General features: G+C 30.8%; 6 non-coding genes across 6 annotated transcripts; all 6 read right to left on the reverse strand.

The window, feature by feature from the left end:
• Positions 1–266: 266 nt before the first annotated feature.
• On the reverse strand, positions 267–338 carry TRNAD-GUC (transfer RNA aspartic acid (anticodon GUC)). The gene has a single exon. It is a non-coding gene; the product is annotated as a tRNA-Asp (tRNA).
• Positions 339–5,705: 5,367 nt separating this feature from the next.
• TRNAD-GUC (transfer RNA aspartic acid (anticodon GUC)) lies at positions 5,706–5,777 on the reverse strand. The gene has a single exon. It is a non-coding gene; the product is annotated as a tRNA-Asp (tRNA).
• Positions 5,778–8,425: 2,648 nt separating this feature from the next.
• Positions 8,426–8,497, reverse strand: TRNAD-GUC (transfer RNA aspartic acid (anticodon GUC)). Its single transcript has one exon. It is a non-coding gene; the product is annotated as a tRNA-Asp (tRNA).
• A 2,648-nt stretch (positions 8,498–11,145) lies between these two features.
• Positions 11,146–11,217, reverse strand: TRNAD-GUC (transfer RNA aspartic acid (anticodon GUC)). Its single transcript has one exon. It is a non-coding gene; the product is annotated as a tRNA-Asp (tRNA).
• Positions 11,218–13,844: 2,627 nt separating this feature from the next.
• Positions 13,845–13,916, reverse strand: TRNAD-GUC (transfer RNA aspartic acid (anticodon GUC)). Its single transcript has one exon. It is a non-coding gene; the product is annotated as a tRNA-Asp (tRNA).
• Positions 13,917–16,543: 2,627 nt separating this feature from the next.
• TRNAD-GUC (transfer RNA aspartic acid (anticodon GUC)) lies at positions 16,544–16,615 on the reverse strand. Its single transcript has one exon. It is a non-coding gene; the product is annotated as a tRNA-Asp (tRNA).
• Between the last annotated feature and the right edge of the window lie 1,842 nt (positions 16,616–18,457).

Genomic DNA, 18,457 nt, shown 5'->3' on the forward strand with positions numbered 1-18,457 from the left:
TATCGGTATATGTTTCAGTGACATTTTCTATGAATAAAATGACGTTGTATCATAACATATCAGTCAAACGATAAGGATAGCCGATATCTTATAACAAGGCTTGTAATTTATTCTAAATTTCTAAACAATGGTATTTCCTTTCTACCAGAAAAGAGAAAGAGAAATTTTTCTTAAAAGGAAGTTAAAATTTATTATTTTTCAAATTAAAATAAATTCTATCAAAATAAATTCTATCCAAATCAAAATATAAAGAATGGAAATAAATACGCCGTTGTCGGGGATCGAACCCGGGTCACCTGCGTGACAGGCAGGAATACTTACCACTATACTACAACGACTCAATTCTTTTGCATTTTTAATGTATAATTTCTTAAAAGTACAAAAATGTATTGAGTATTCAATTAGTTTATATTGATATCATTAACATTCTCAAAATGAGGTAAATATAAATTGTTGTTGTAATCTTAATGCAATTAATCCATCTTTTTCTTTGCTGTCAAGGAAAAGTGTTATGAGATTAACAACTAAAGTCATCAGTTGAGAACCAATATCGAGCCACATAGAGTTCCGCCCATTTTTTAAAGTAGTTTTAACATCCACCTTAATACCAATTAACTCATATATAAATAAATTAAAGTTACTGATGTTTAGATTAAAACAATTCCGTAAATTAGTATATTGGTTCTTAAAGATACCACATCTAGTAGAAGGACCTAGAAATTCTCTAGTTACACCATCATTAATGCATGTAATCCTATAAATTTTAATAGGGTTCCAACATTTGGTTTTTGGAACTATATGAGGATGAAACTAATCCATAGAATTTTAAGATTCAATACACGTGCAAAAATAAAGAAGAAGAATCAGAGAGGTTACTTGTCTCGGAAACATGAGAAACAATCAGGTTAATTAATTGAAGAATTTTTATGACTTGTTTTACCTTAAACACGCGCTTACTCCCGCATTGCCAAAAATTTTCAACATACTAATCATAACAAACAAAGTGACGAGTTTTCCTTGTTTGGACCATATTCTTGACAAATTCTCCAAATACAAAGGGTATAACAAGAAAAAACATTAATCTGGATGGATTTCCTAGGTAATTTCCATAAAGTTAAAAAGATTTGAAATCTGATTACAAATAATGATTAGATTCTTTGTCACAATAACACAAATCAGATTTAGGGGCCATGTGAAATTCTCTAAATGATAGGTTCCCACAAATAGAACTCGATGATATATAATCCTCAAAATAATGAAATATTCAGAGGAATTGATTCCATAAAGTTTTAGCTCAAGGTAGTTATTGATCATTGGTGTTAATAGGATTATAAGATTATTTGAAACTCATATAACCATTACTACTATAATTCTACGATAGGAGGTCACCCATAATATTATTTGAATTTGTAATATGATGGCTTGTAGATACATATGATGGAGAAGTATGAATGTTTAAATCAGGAAAAATCAAATTATTTCTTTTAATGATATATTTCACATTAGCGTCGAAGAAACGATAAACAAAAAGGTCAATATTGGGAGTTTTAAATACAAGGTATTTGTTCCAAGAATTCATTCAAAACATGATCATGTCTCTCCTACAAAGAAACCAACTACTGTCATCAAATACGATATCCACGTTCCTCTTAATACCATAACATATAGTCGATCAACGTGGTAGCTAATATAAACTTATTCCTGATCACTCTAGCTCTAAGGGTATTGTCTCCTTGGATTTTGCAAGTAATAAACACCATATCAAATTTAATGGAGTCTTCCTCATTCAATTTATGAGGGACCCAACACTCAAAACTCCCCCCTTATTGAGTAGTACAGACATTGTTCCACGTCACAATAAGATTCTTTTACTTAATAAAACCACCTTCCAAAATATAGTATATAATCCATTTATCAATTTCCTTCAAAAGGCTGTCGTGCCAAGAATACTCCACGAACCCATAGTCAAGCATGCTTTGAATGATACTCTTGAATAATTTATTTCTACTAGTAGTAGATACCAAATAAGGTTTTGAAGCAGATAACTACGGTTTTATCCTGCCAGCAATGAGCAGTGACTAAGTAGCTTTGACCTTATCTATAAAATTAGGAATACTTAAGCAAACAAAAGAAATGTTAATGATAGAGAAGCCAAGAGTCTCAGAGATGACGAGAAGCATATGATGAGAAATAAAATTTGTATAAATAGTAGACTTGACAGTATTGACTGTATGGCGATAAATATCAACGCACATATTGAATAAGTGTGACAAGTTTTGAATGTTGTATTTGGTTCTTCTGCAAAAATCCATCACATCCTCACCATAAAGAATAAGAGACGGGGTGAAGCTGCCAATAGGATTTCTAGTTTGATACTTATTAACCTTATTCATAAATTTAGATGTCCCTCAATTAAGAACCTCTTATATGAGACAAAAAAGAAGAGGAGACGAGGGATTCCCATTTGTCTCTCCTGGGTCAAATAGCCTACTAAAATACTCACAAAAATATAAGTTTTGTTATTTTCTCTTCACATCCAATATTGGGGAAAGAATCGTCACATTTTCCCCAAATTGTCCCTATCTGGACATTTTAGAACGGATTTGATTTGATATAGTAATAATAAATGAAACTATGGAATCAAACGTTTGAGTTTTAAACTAGGGAAATAAAATTTAATATGAGGTAAAATAAGGAAATAAAATATATACATATAAGCCTTAAAATTTATTTTATCGGTATATGTTTCAGTGACATTTTCTATGAATAAAATGACGTTGTATCATAACATATCAGTCAAAGGATAAGGATAGCCGATATCTTATAACAAGGCTTGTAATTTATTCTAAATTTCTAAACAATGGTATTTCCTTTCTACCAGAAAAGAGAAAGAGAAATTTTTCTTAAAAGAAAATTAAAATTTATTATTTTTCAAATTAAAATAAATTCTATCCAAATCAAAATATAAAGAACGGAAATAAAATACGCCGTTGCCGGGGATAGAACCCGGGTCACCTGCGTGACAGGCAGGAATACTTACCACTATACTACAACGACTCAATTGTTCTGCATTTTTAATGTATAATTTCTTAAAAGTACAAAAATGTATTGAGTATTCAATTAGTTTATATTGATATCATTAACATTCTAAAAATGAGGTAAATATAAATTGTTGTTGTAATCTTAATGCAATTAATCCATCTTTTTCTTTGCTGTCAAGGAAAAGTGTTATGAGATTAACAACTAAAGTCATCAGTTGAGAACCAATATCGAGCCACATAGAGTTCCGCCCATTTTTTAAAGTAGTTTTAACGTCCGCCTTAATACCAATTAACTCATATATAAATAAATTAAAGTTACTGATGTTTAGATTAAAACAATTCCGTAAATTAGTATATTGGTTCTTAAAGATACCACATCTAGTAGAAGGACCTAGAAATTCTCTAGTTACACCATCATTAATGCATGTAATCCTATAAATTTTAATAGGGTTCCAACATTTGGTTTTTGGAACTATATGAGGATGAAACTAATCCATAGAATTTTAAGATTCAATACACGTGCAAAAATAAAGAAGAAGAATCAGAGAGGTTACTTGTCTCGGAAACATGAGAAACAATCAGGTTAATTAATTGAAGAATTTTTATGACTTGTTTTACCTTAAACACGCGCTTACTCCCGCATTGCCAAAAATTTTCAACATACTAATCATAACAAACAAAGTGACAAGTTTTCCTTGTTTGGACCATATTCTTTGACAAATTCTCCAAATACAAAGGGTATAACAAGAAAAAACATTAATCTGGATGGATTTCCTAGGTAATTTCCATAAAGTTAAAAAGATTTGAAATCTGATTACAAATAATGATTAGATTCTTTGTCACAATAACACAAATCAGATTTAGGGGCCATGTGAAATTCTCTAAATGATAGGTTCCCACAAATAGAACTCGATGATATATAATCCTCAAAATAATGAAATATTCAGAGGAATTGATTCCATAAAGTTTTAGCTCAAGGTAGTTATTGATCATTGGTGTTAATAGGATTATAAGATTATTTGAAACTCATATAACCATTACTACTATAACTCTACGATAGGAGGTCACCCATAATATTATTTGAATTTGTAATATGATGGCTTGTAGATACATATGATGGACAAGTCTGAATGTTTAAATAAGGAAAAATCAAATTATTTCTTTTAATGATATATTTCACATTAGCGTCGAAGAAATGATAAACAAAAAGGTCAATATTGGGAGTTTTAAATACAAGGTATTTGTTCCAAGAATTCATTCAAAACATGATCATGTCTCTCCTACAAAGAAACCGACTACTGTCATCAAATACGATATCCACGTTCCTCTTAATACCATAACATATAGTCGATCAACGTGGTAGCTAATATAAACTTATTCCTGATCACTCTAGCTCTAAGGGTATTGTCACCTTGGATTTTGTAAGTAATAAACACCATATCAAATTTAATGGAGTCTTCCTCATTCAATTTATGAGGGACCCAACACTCAAAACTCCCCCCTTATTGAGTAGTACAGACATTGTTCCACGTCACAATAAGATTCTTTTACTTAATAAAACCACCTTCCAAAATATAGTATATAATCCATTTATCAATTTCCTTCAAAAGGCTGTCGTGCCAAGAATACTCCACGAACCCATAGTCAAGCATGCTTTGAATGATACTCTTGAATAATTTATTTCTACTAGTAGTAGATACCAAATAAGGTTTTGAAGCAGATAACTACGGTTTTATCCTGCCAGCAATGAGCAGTGACTAAGTAGCTTTGACCTTATCTATAAAATTAGGAATACTTAAGCAAACAAAAGAAATGTTAATGATAGAGAAGCCAAGAGTCTCAGAGATGACGAGAAGCATATGATGAGAAATAAAATTTGTATAAATAGTAGACTTGACAGTATTGACTGTATGGCGATAAATATCAACGCACATATTGAATAAGTGTGACAAGTTTTGAATGTTGTATTTGGTTCTTCTGCAAAAATCCATCACATCCTCACCATAAAGAATAAGAGACGGGGTGAAGCTGCCAATAGGATTTCTAGTTTGATACTTATTAACCTTATTCATAAATTTAGATGTCCCTCAATTAAGAACCTCTTATATGAGACAAAAAAGAAGAGGAGACGAGGGATTCCCATTTGTCTCTCCTGGGTCAAATAGCCTACTAAAATACTCACAAAAATATAAGTTTTGTTATTTTCTCTTCACATCCAATATTGGGGAAAGAATCGTCACATTTTCCCCAAATTGTCCCTATCTGGACATTTTAGAACGGATTTGATTTGATATAGTAATAATAAATGAAACTATGGAATCAAACGTTTGAGTTTTAAACTAGGGAAATAAAATTTAATATGAGGTAAAATAAGGAAATAAAATATATACATATAAGCCTTAAAATTTCTTTTATCGGTATATGTTTCAGTGACATTTTCTATGAATAAAATGACGTTGTATCATAACATATCAGTCAAAGGATAAGGATAGCCGATATCTTATAACAAGGCTTGTAATTTATTCTAAATTTCTAAACAATGGTATTTCCTTTCTACCAGAAAAGAGAAAGAGAAATTTTTCTTAAAAGAAAGTTAAAATTTATTATTTTTCAAATTAAAATAAATTCTATCCAAATCAAAATATAAAGAATGGAAATAAAATACGCCGTTGCCGGGGATCGAACCCGGGTCACCTGCGTGACAGGCAGGAATACTTACCACTATACTACAACGACTCAATTCTTCTGCATTTTTAATGTATAATTTCTTAAAAGTACAAAAATGTATTGAGTATTCAATTAGTTTATATTGATATCATTAACATTCTCAAAATGAGGTAAATATAAATTGTTGTTGTAATCTTAATGCAATTAGTCCATCTTTTTCTTTGCTGTCAAGGAAAAGTGTTATGAGATTAACAACTAAAGTCATCAGTTGAGAACCAATATCGAGCCACATAGAGTTCCGCCCATTTTTTAAAGTAGTTTTAACGTCCGCCTTAATACCAATTAACTCATATATAAATAAATTAAAGTTACTGATGTTTAGATTAAAACAATTCCGTAAATTAGTATATTGGTTCTTAAAGATACCACATCTAGTAGAAGGACCTAGAAATTCTCTAGTTACACCATCATTAATGCATGTAATCCTATAAATTTTAATAGGGTTCCAACATTTGGTTTTTGGAACTATATGAGGATGAAACTAATCCATAGAATTTTAAGATTCAATACACGTGCAAAAATAAAGAAGAAGAATCAGAGAGGTTACTTGTCTCGGAAACATGAGAAACAATCAGGTTAATTAATTGAAGAATTTTTATGACTTGTTTTACCTTAAACACGCGCTTACTCCCGCATTGCCAAAAATTTTCAACATACTAATCATAACAAACAAAGTGACAAGTTTTCCTTGTTTGGACCATATTCTTTGACAAATTCTCCAAATACAAAGGGTATAACAAGAAAAAACATTAATCTGGATGGATTTCCTAGGTAATTTCCATAAAGTTAAAAAGATTTGAAATCTGATTACAAATAATGATTAGATTCTTTGTCACAATAACACAAATCAGATTTAGGGGCCATGTGAAATTCTCTAAATGATAGGTTCCCACAAATAGAACTCGATGATATATAATCCTCAAAATAATGAAATATTCAGAGGAATTGATTCCATAAAGTTTTAGCTCAAGGTAGTTATTGATCATTGGTGTTAATAGGATTATAAGATTATTTGAAACTCATATAACCATTACTACTATAATTCTACGATAGGAGGTCACCCATAATATTATTTGAATTTGTAATATGATGGCTTGTAGATACATATGATGGACAAGTCTGAATGTTTAAATAAGGAAAAATCAAATTATTTCTTTTAATGATATATTTCACATTAGCGTCGAAGAAATGATAAACAAAAAGGTCAATATTGGGAGTTTTAAATACAAGGTATTTGTTCCAAGAATTCATTCAAAACATGATCATGTCTCTCCTACAAAGAAACCAACTACTATCATCAAATATGATATCCACGTTCCTCTTAATACCATAACATATAGTCGATCAACGTGGTAGCTAATATAAACTTATTCCTGATCACTCTAGCTCTAAGGGTATTGTCACCTTGGATTTTGTAAGTAATAAACACCATATCAAATTTAATGGAGTCTTCCTCATTCAATTTATGAGGGACCCAACACTCAAAACTCCCCCCTTATTGAGTAGTACAGACATTGTTCCACGTCACAATAAGATTCTTTTACTTAATAAAACCACCTTCCAAAATATAGTATATAATCCATTTATCAATTTCCTTCAAAAGGCTGTCGTGCCAAGAATACTCCACGAACCCATAGTCAAGCATGCTTTGAATGATACTCTTGAATAATTTATTTCTACTAGTAGTAGATACCAAATAAGGTTTTGAAGCAGATAACTACGGTTTTATCCTGCCAGCAATGAGCAGTGACTAAGTAGCTTTGACCTTATCTATAAAATTAGGAATACTTAAGCAAACAAAAGAAATGTTAATGATAGAGAAGCCAAGAGTCTCAGAGATGACGAGAAGCATATGATGAGAAATAAAATTTGTATAAATAGTAGACTTGACAGTATTGACTGTATGGCGATAAATATCAACGCACATATTGAATAAGTGTGACAAGTTTTGAATGTTGTATTTGGTTCTTCTGCAAAAATCCATCACATCCTCACCATAAAGAATAAGAGACGGGGTGAAGCTGCCAATAGGATTTCTAGTTTGATACTTATTAACCTTATTCATAAATTTAGATGTCCCTCAATTAAGAACCTCTTATATGAGACAAAAAAGAAGAGGAGACGAGGGATTCCCATTTGTCTCTCCTGGGTCAAATAGCCTACTAAAATACTCACAAAAATATAAGTTTTGTTATTTTCTCTTCACATCCAATATTGGGGAAAGAATCGTCACATTTTCCCCAAATTGTCCCTATCTGGACATTTTAGAACGGATTTGATTTGATATAGTAATAATAAATGAAACTATGGAATCAAACGTTTGAGTTTTAAACTAGGGAAATAAAATTTAATATGAGGTAAAATAAGGAAATAAAATATATACATATAAGCCTTAAAATTTCTTTTATCGGTATATGTTTCAGTGACATTTTCTATGAATAAAATGACGTTGTATCATAACATATCAGTCAAAGGATAAGGATAGCCGATATCTTATAACAAGGCTTGTAATTTATTCTAAATTTCTAAACAATGGTATTTCCTTTCTACCAGAAAAGAGAAAGAGAAATTTTTCTTAAAAGAAAGTTAAAATTTATTATTTTTCAAATTAAAATAAATTCTATCCAAATCAAAATATAAAGAATGGAAATAAAATACGCCGTTGCCGGGGATCGAACCCGGGTCACCTGCGTGACAGGCAGGAATACTTACCACTATACTACAACGACTCAATTCTTCTGCATTTTTAATGTATAATTTCTTAAAAGTACAAAAATGTATTGAGTATTCAATTAGTTTATATTGATATCATTAACATTCTCAAAATGAGGTAAATATAAATTGTTGTTGTAATCTTAATGCAATTAGTCCATCTTTTTCTTTGCTGTCAAGGAAAAGTGTTATGAGATTAACAACTAAAGTCATCAGTTGAGAACCAATATCGAGCCACATAGAGTTCCGCCCATTTTTTAAAGTAGTTTTAACGTCCGCCTTAATACCAATTAACTCATATATAAATAAATTAAAGTTACTGATGTTTAGATTAAAACAATTCCGTAAATTAGTATATTGGTTCTTAAAGATACCACATCTAGTAGAAGGACCTAGAAATTCTCTAGTTACACCATCATTAATGCATGTAATCCTATAAATTTTAATAGGGTTCCAACATTTGGTTTTTGGAACTATATGAGGATGAAACTAATCCATAGAATTTTAAGATTCAATACACGTGCAAAAATAAAGAAGAAGAATCAGAGAGGTTACTTGTCTCGGAAACATGAGAAACAATCAGGTTAATTAATTGAAGAATTTTTATGACTTGTTTTACCTTAAACACGCGCTTACTCCCGCATTGCCAAAAATTTTCAACATACTAATCATAACAAACAAAGTGACAAGTTTTCCTTGTTTGGACCATATTCTTTGACAAATTCTCCAAATACAAAGGGTATAACAAGAAAAAACATTAATCTGGATGGATTTCCTAGGTAATTTCCATAAAGTTAAAAAGATTTGAAATCTGATTACAAATAATGATTAGATTCTTTGTCACAATAACACAAATCAGATTTAGGGGCCATGTGAAATTCTCTAAATGATAGGTTCCCACAAATAGAACTCGATGATATATAATCCTCAAAATAATGAAATATTCAGAGGAATTGATTCCATAAAGTTTTAGCTCAAGGTAGTTATTGATCATTGGTGTTAATAGGATTATAAGATTATTTGAAACTCATATAACCATTACTACTATAATTCTACGATAGGAGGTCACCCATAATATTATTTGAATTTGTAATATGATGGCTTGTAGATACATATGATGGACAAGTCTGAATGTTTAAATAAGGAAAAATCAAATTATTTCTTTTAATGATATATTTCACATTAGCGTCGAAGAAATGATAAACAAAAAGGTCAATATTGGGAGTTTTAAATACAAGGTATTTGTTCCAAGAATTCATTCAAAACATGATCATGTCTCTCCTACAAAGAAACCAACTACTATCATCAAATATGATATCCACGTTCCTCTTAATACCATAACATATAGTCGATCAACGTGGTAGCTAATATAAACTTATTCCTGATCACTCTAGCTCTAAGGGTATTGTCACCTTGGATTTTGTAAGTAATAAACACCATATCAAATTTAATGGAGTCTTCCTCATTCAATTTATGAGGGACCCAACACTCAAAACTCCCCCCTTATTGAGTAGTACAGACATTGTTCCACGTCACAATAAGATTCTTTTACTTAATAAAACCACCTTCCAAAATATAGTATATAATCCATTTATCAATTTCCTTCAAAAGGCTGTCGTGCCAAGAATACTCCACGAACCCATAGTCAAGCATGCTTTGAATGATACTCTTGAATAATTTATTTCTACTAGTAGTAGATACCAAATAAGGTTTTGAAGCAGATAACTACGGTTTTATCCTGCCAGCAATGAGCAGTGACTAAGTAGCTTTGACCTTATCTATAAAATTAGGAATACTTAAGCAAACAAAAGAAATGTTAATGATAGAGAAGCCAAGAGTCTCAGAGATGACGAGAAGCATATGATGAGAAATAAAATTTGTATAAATAGTAGACTTGACAGTATTGACTGTATGGCGATAAATATCAACGCACATATTGAATAAGTGTGACAAGTTTTGAATGTTGTATTTGGTTCTTCTGCAAAAATCCATCACATCCTCACCATAAAGAATAAGAGACGGGGTGAAGCTGCCAATAGGATTTCTAGTTTGATACTTATTAACCTTATTCATAAATTTAGATGTCCCTCAATTAAGAACCTCTTATATGAGACAAAAAAGAAGAGGAGACGAGGGATTCCCATTTGTCTCTCCTGGGTCAAATAGCCTACTAAAATACTCACAAAAATATAAGTTTTGTTATTTTCTCTTCACATCCAATATTGGGGAAAGAATCGTCACATTTTCCCCAAATTGTCCCTATCTGGACATTTTAGAACGGATTTGATTTGATATAGTAATAATAAATGAAACTATGGAATCAAACGTTTGAGTTTTAAACTAGGGAAATAAAATTTAATATGAGGTAAAATAAGGAAATAAAATATATACATATAAGCCTTAAAATTTCTTTTATCGGTATATGTTTCAGTGACATTTTCTATGAATAAAATGACGTTGTATCATAACATATCAGTCAAAGGATAAGGATAGCCGATATCTTATAACAAGGCTTGTAATTTATTCTAAATTTCTAAACAATGGTATTTCCTTTCTACCAGAAAAGAGAAAGAGAAATTTTTCTTAAAAGAAAGTTAAAATTTATTATTTTTCAAATTAAAATAAATTCTATCCAAATCAAAATATAAAGAATGGAAATAAAATACGCCGTTGCCGGGGATCGAACCCGGGTCACCTGCGTGACAGGCAGGAATACTTACCACTATACTACAACGACTCAATTCTTCTGCATTTTTAATGTATAATTTCTTAAAAGTACAAAAATGTATTGAGTATTCAATTAGTTTATATTGATATCATTAACATTCTCAAAATGAGGTAAATATAAATTGTTGTTGTAATCTTAATGCAATTAGTCCATCTTTTTCTTTGCTGTCAAGGAAAAGTGTTATGAGATTAACAACTAAAGTCATCAGTTGAGAACCAATATCGAGCCACATAGAGTTCCGCCCATTTTTTAAAGTAGTTTTAACGTCCGCCTTAATACCAATTAACTCATATATAAATAAATTAAAGTTACTGATGTTTAGATTAAAACAATTCCGTAAATTAGTATATTGGTTCTTAAAGATACCACATCTAGTAGAAGGACCTAGAAATTCTCTAGTTACACCATCATTAATGCATGTAATCCTATAAATTTTAATAGGGTTCCAACATTTGGTTTTTGGAACTATATGAGGATGAAACTAATCCATAGAATTTTAAGATTCAATACACGTGCAAAAATAAAGAAGAAGAATCAGAGAGGTTACTTGTCTCGGAAACATGAGAAACAATCAGGTTAATTAATTGAAGAATTTTTATGACTTGTTTTACCTTAAACACGCGCTTACTCCCGCATTGCCAAAAATTTTCAACATACTAATCATAACAAACAAAGTGACAAGTTTTCCTTGTTTGGACCATATTCTTTGACAAATTCTCCAAATACAAAGGGTATAACAAGAAAAAACATTAATCTGGATGGATTTCCTAGGTAATTTCCATAAAGTTAAAAAGATTTGAAATCTGATTACAAATAATGATTAGATTCTTTGTCACAATAACACAAATCAGATTTAGGGGCCATGTGAAATTCTCTAAATGATAGGTTCCCACAAATAGAACTCGATGATATATAATCCTCAAAATAATGAAATATTCAGAGGAATTGATTCCATAAAGTTTTAGCTCAAGGTAGTTATTGATCATTGGTGTTAATAGGATTATAAGATTATTTGAAACTCATATAACCATTACTACTATAATTCTACGATAGGAGGTCACCCATAATATTATTTGAATTTGTAATATGATGGCTTGTAGATACATATGATGGACAAGTCTGAATGTTTAAATAAGGAAAAATCAAATTATTTCTTTTAATGATATATTTCACATTAGCGTCGAAGAAATGATAAACAAAAAGGTCAATATTGGGAGTTTTAAATACAAGGTATTTGTTCCAAGAATTCATTCAAAACATGATCATGTCTCTCCTACAAAGAAACCAACTACTATCATCAAATACGATATCCACGTTCCTCTTAATACCATAACATATAGTCGATCAACGTGGTAGCTAATATAAACTTATTCCTGATCACTCTAGCTCTAAGGGTATTGTCACCTTGGATTTTGTAAGTAATAAACACCATATCAAATTTAATGGAGTCTTCCTCATTCAATTTATGAGGGACCCAACACTCAAAACTCCCCCCTTATTGAGTAGTACAGACATTGTTCCACGTCACAATAAGATTCTTTTACTTAATAAAACCACCTTCCAAAATATAGTATATAATCCATTTATCAATTTCCTTCAAAAGGCTGTCGTGCCAAGAATACTCCACGAACCCATAGTCAAGCATGCTTTGAATGATACTCTTGAATAATTTATTTCTACTAGTAGTAGATACCAAATAAGGTTTTGAAGCAGATAACTACGGTTTTATCCTGCCAGCAATGAGCAGTGACTAAGTAGCTTTGACCTTATCTATAAAATTAGGAATACTTAAGCAAACAAAAGAAATGTTAATGATAGAGAAGCCAAGAGTCTCAGAGATGACGAGAAGCATATGATGAGAAATAAAATTTGTATAAATAGTAGACTTGACAGTATTGACTGTATGGCGATAAATATCAACGCACATATTGAATAAGTGTGACAAGTTTTGAATGTTGTATTTGGTTCTTCTGCAAAAATCCATCACATCCTCACCATAAAGAATAAGAGACGGGGTGAAGCTGCCAATAGGATTTCTAGTTTGATACTTATTAACCTTATTCATAAATTTAGATGTCCCTCAATTAAGAACCTCTTATATGAGACAAAAAAGAAGAGGAGACGAGGGATTCCCATTTGTCTCTCCTGGGTCAAATAGCCTACTAAAATACTCACAAAAATATAAGTTTTGTTATTTTCTCTTCACATCCAATATTGGGGAAAGAATCGTCACATTTTCCCCAAATTGTCCCTATCTGGACATTTTAGAACGGATTTGATTTGATATAGTAATAATAAATGAAACTATGGAATCAAACGTTTGAGTTTTAAACTAGGGAAATAAAATTTAATATGAGGTAAAATAAGGAAATAAAATATATACATATAAGCCTTAAAATTTCTTTTATCGGTATATGTTTCAGTGACATTTTCTATGAATAAAATGACGTTGTATCATAACATATCAGTCAAAGGATAAGGATAGCCGATATCTTATAACAAGGCTTGTAATTTATTCTAAATTTCTAAACAATGGTATTTCCTTTCTACCAGAAAAGAGAAAGAGAAATTTTTCTTAAAAGAAAGTTAAAATTTATTATTTTTCAAATCAAAATATAAAGAATGGAAATAAAATACGCCGTTGCCGGGGATCGAACCCGGGTCACCTGCGTGACAGGCAGGAATACTTACCACTATACTACAACGACTCAATTCTTCTGCATTTTTAATGTATAATTTCTTAAAAGTACAAAAATGTATTGAGTATTCAATTAGTTTATATTGATATCATTAACATTCTCAAAATGAGGTAAATATAAATTGTTGTTGTAATCTTAATGCAATTAGTCCATCTTTTTCTTTGCTGTCAAGGAAAAGTGTTATGAGATTAACAACTAAAGTCATCAGTTGAGAACCAATATCGAGCCACATAGAGTTCCGCCCATTTTTTAAAGTAGTTTTAACGTCCGCCTTAATACCAATTAACTCATATATAAATAAATTAAAGTTACTGATGTTTAGATTAAAACAATTCCGTAAATTAGTATATTGGTTCTTAAAGATACCACATCTAGTAGAAGGACCTAGAAATTCTCTAGTTACACCATCATTAATGCATGTAATCCTATAAATTTTAATAGGGTTCCAACATTTGGTTTTTGGAACTATATGAGGATGAAACTAATCCATAGAATTTTAAGATTCAATACACGTGCAAAAATAAAGAAGAAGAATCAGAGAGGTTACTTGTCTCGGAAACATGAGAAACAATCAGGTTAATTAATTGAAGAATTTTTATGACTTGTTTTACCTTAAACACGCGCTTACTCCCGCATTGCCAAAAATTTTCAACATACTAATCATAACAAACAAAGTGACAAGTTTTCCTTGTTTGGACCATATTCTTTGACAAATTCTCCAAATACAAAGGGTATAACAAGAAAAAACATTAATCTGGATGGATTTCCTAGGTAATTTCCATAAAGTTAAAAAGATTTGAAATCTGATTACAAATAATGATTAGATTCTTTGTCACAATAACACAAATCAGATTTAGGGGCCATGTGAAATTCTCTAAATGATAGGTTCCCACAAATAGAACTCGATGATATATAATCCTCAAAATAATGAAATATTCAGAGGAATTGATTCCATAAAGTTTTAGCTCAAGGTAGTTATTGATCATTGGTGTTAATAGGATTATAAGATTATTTGAAACTCATATAACCATTACTACTATAATTCTACGATAGGAGGTCACCCATAATATTATTTGAATTTGTAATATGATGGCTTGTAGATACATATGATGGACAAGTCTGAATGTTTAAATAAGGAAAAATCAAATTATTTCTTTTAATGATATATTTCACATTAGCGTCGAAGAAATGATAAACAAAAAGGTCAATATTGGGAGTTTTAAATACAAGGTATTTGTTCCAAGAATTCATTCAAAACATGATCATGTCTCTCCTACAAAGAAACCAACTACTATCATCAAATACGATATCCACGTTCCTCTTAATACCATAACATATAGTCGATCAACGTGGTAGCTAATATAAACTTATTCCTGATCACTCTAGCTCTAAGGGTATTGTCACCTTGGATTTTGTAAGTAATAAACACCATATCAAATTTAATGGAGTCTTCCTCATTCAATTTATGAGGGACCCAACACTCAAAACTCCCCCCTTATTGAGTAGTACAGACATTGTTCCACGTCACAATAAGATTCTTTTACTTAATAAAACCACCTTCCAAAATATAGTATATAATCCATTTATCAATTTCCTTCAAAAGGCTGTCGTGCCAAGAATACTCCACGAACCCATAGTCAAGCATGCTTTGAATGATACTCTTGAATAATTTATTTCTACTAGTAGTAGATACCAAATAAGGTTTTGAAGCAGATAACTACGGTTTTATCCTGCCAGCAATGAGCAGTGACTAAGTAGCTTTGACCTTATCTATAAAATTAGGAATACTTAAGCAAACAAAAGAAATGTTAATGATAGAGAAGCCAAGAGTCTCAGAGATGACGAGAAGCATATGATGAGAAATAAAATTTGTATAAATAGTAGACTTGACAGTATTGACTGTATGGCGATAAATATCAACGCACATATTGAATAAGTGTGACAAGTTTTGAATGTTGTATTTGGTTCTTCTGCAAAAATCCATCACATCCTCACCATAAAGAATAAGAGACGGGGTGAAGCTGCCAATAGGATTTCTAGTTTGATACTTATTAACCTTATTCATAAATTTAGATGTCCCTCAATTAAGAACCTCTTATATGAGACAAAAAAGAAGAGGAGACGAGGGATTCCCATTTGTCTCTCCTGGGTCAAATAGCCTACTAAAATACTCACAAAAATATAAGTTTTGTTATTTTCTCTTCACATCCAATATTGGGGAAAGAATCGTCACATTTTCCCCAAATTGTCCCTATCTGGACATTTTAGAACGGATTTGATTTGATATAGTAATAATAAATGAAACTATGGAATCAAACGTTTGAGTTTTAAACTAGGGAAATAAAATTTAATATGAGGTAAAATAAGGAAATAAAATATATACATATAAGCCTTAAAATTTCTTTTATCGGTATATGTTTCAGTGACATTTTCTATGAATAAAATGACGTTGTATCATAACATATCAGTCAAAGGATAAGGATAGCCGATATCTTATAACAAGGCTTGTAATTTATTCTAAATTTCTAAACAATGGTATTTCCTTTCTACCAGAAAAGAGAAAGAGAAATTTTTCTTAAAAGAAAGTTAAAATTTATTATTTTTCAAATCAAAATATAAAGAATGGAAATAAAATACGCCGTTGCCGGGGATCGAACCCGGGTCACCTGCGTGACAGGCAGGAATACTTACCACTATACTACAACGACTCAATTCTTCTGCATTTTTAATGTATAATTTCTTAAAAGTACAAAAATGTATTGAGTATTCAATTAGTTTATATTGATATCATTAACATTCTCAAAATGAGGTAAATATAAATTGTTGTTGTAATCTTAATGCAATTAGTCCATCTTTTTCTTTGCTGTCAAGGAAAAGTGTTATGAGATTAACAACTAAAGTCATCAGTTGAGAACCAATATCGAGCCACATAGAGTTCCGCCCATTTTTTAAAGTAGTTTTAACGTCCGCCTTAATACCAATTAACTCATATATAAATAAATTAAAGTTACTGATGTTTAGATTAAAACAATTCCGTAAATTAGTATATTGGTTCTTAAAGATACCACATCTAGTAGAAGGACCTAGAAATTCTCTAGTTACACCATCATTAATGCATGTAATCCTATAAATTTTAATAGGGTTCCAACATTTGGTTTTTGGAACTATATGAGGATGAAACTAATCCATAGAATTTTAAGATTCAATACACGTGCAAAAATAAAGAAGAAGAATCAGAGAGGTTACTTGTCTCGGAAACATGAGAAACAATCAGGTTAATTAATTGAAGAATTTTTATGACTTGTTTTACCTTAAACACGCGCTTACTCCCGCATTGCCAAAAATTTTCAACATACTAATCATAACAAACAAAGTGACAAGTTTTCCTTGTTTGGACCATATTCTTTGACAAATTCTCCAAATACAAAGGGTATAACAAGAAAAAACATTAATCTGGATGGATTTCCTAGGTAATTTCCATAAAGTTAAAAAGATTTGAAATCTGATTACAAATAATGATTAGATTCTTTGTCACAATAACACAAATCAGATTTAGGGGCCATGTGAAATTCTCTAAATGATAGGTTCCCACAAATAGAACTCGATGATATATAATCCTCAAAATAATGAAATATTCAGAGGAATTGATTCCATAAAGTTTTAGCTCAAGGTAGTTATTGATCATTGGTGTTAATAGGATTATAAGATTATTTGAAACTCATATAACCATTACTACTATAATTCTACGATAGGAGGTCACCCATAATATTATTTGAATTTGTAATATGATGGCTTGTAGATACATATGATGGACAAGTCTGAATGTTTAAATAAGGAAAAATCAAATTATTTCTTTTAATGATATATTTCACATTAGCGTCGAAGAAATGATAAACAAAAAGGTCAATATTGGGAGTTTTAAATACAAGGTATTTGTTCCAAGAATTCATTCAAAACATGATCATGTCTCTCCTACAAAGAAACCAACTACTATCATCAAATACGATATCCACGTTCCTCTTAATACCATAACATATAGTCGATCAACGTGGTAGCTAATATAAACTTATTCCTGATCACTCTAGCTCTAAGGGTATTGTCACCTTGGATTTTGTAAGTAATAAACACCATATCAAATTTAATGGAGTCTTCCTCATTCAATTTATGAGGGACCCAACACTCAAAACTCCCCCCTTATTGAGTAGTACAGACATTGTTCCACGTCACAATAAGATTCTTTTACTTAATAAAACCACCTTCCAAAATATAGTATATAATCCATTTATCAATTTCCTTCAAAAGGCTGTCGTGCCAAGAATACTCCACGAACCCATAGTCAAGCATGCTTTGAATGATACTCTTGAATAATTTATTTCTACTAGTAGTAGATACCAAATAAGGTTTTGAAGCAGATAACTACGGTTTTATCCTGCCAGCAATGAGCAGTGACTAAGTAGCTTTGACCTTATCTATAAAATTAGGAATACTTAAGCAAACAAAAGAAATGTTAATGATAGAGAAGCCAAGAGTCTCAGAGATGACGAGAAGCA

This window comes from Lathyrus oleraceus, unplaced genomic scaffold (assembly GCF_024323335.1).
Source record: "Lathyrus oleraceus cultivar Zhongwan6 unplaced genomic scaffold, CAAS_Psat_ZW6_1.0 chrUn0175, whole genome shotgun sequence".
NCBI lineage: Eukaryota > Viridiplantae > Streptophyta > Magnoliopsida > Fabales > Fabaceae > Lathyrus > Lathyrus oleraceus.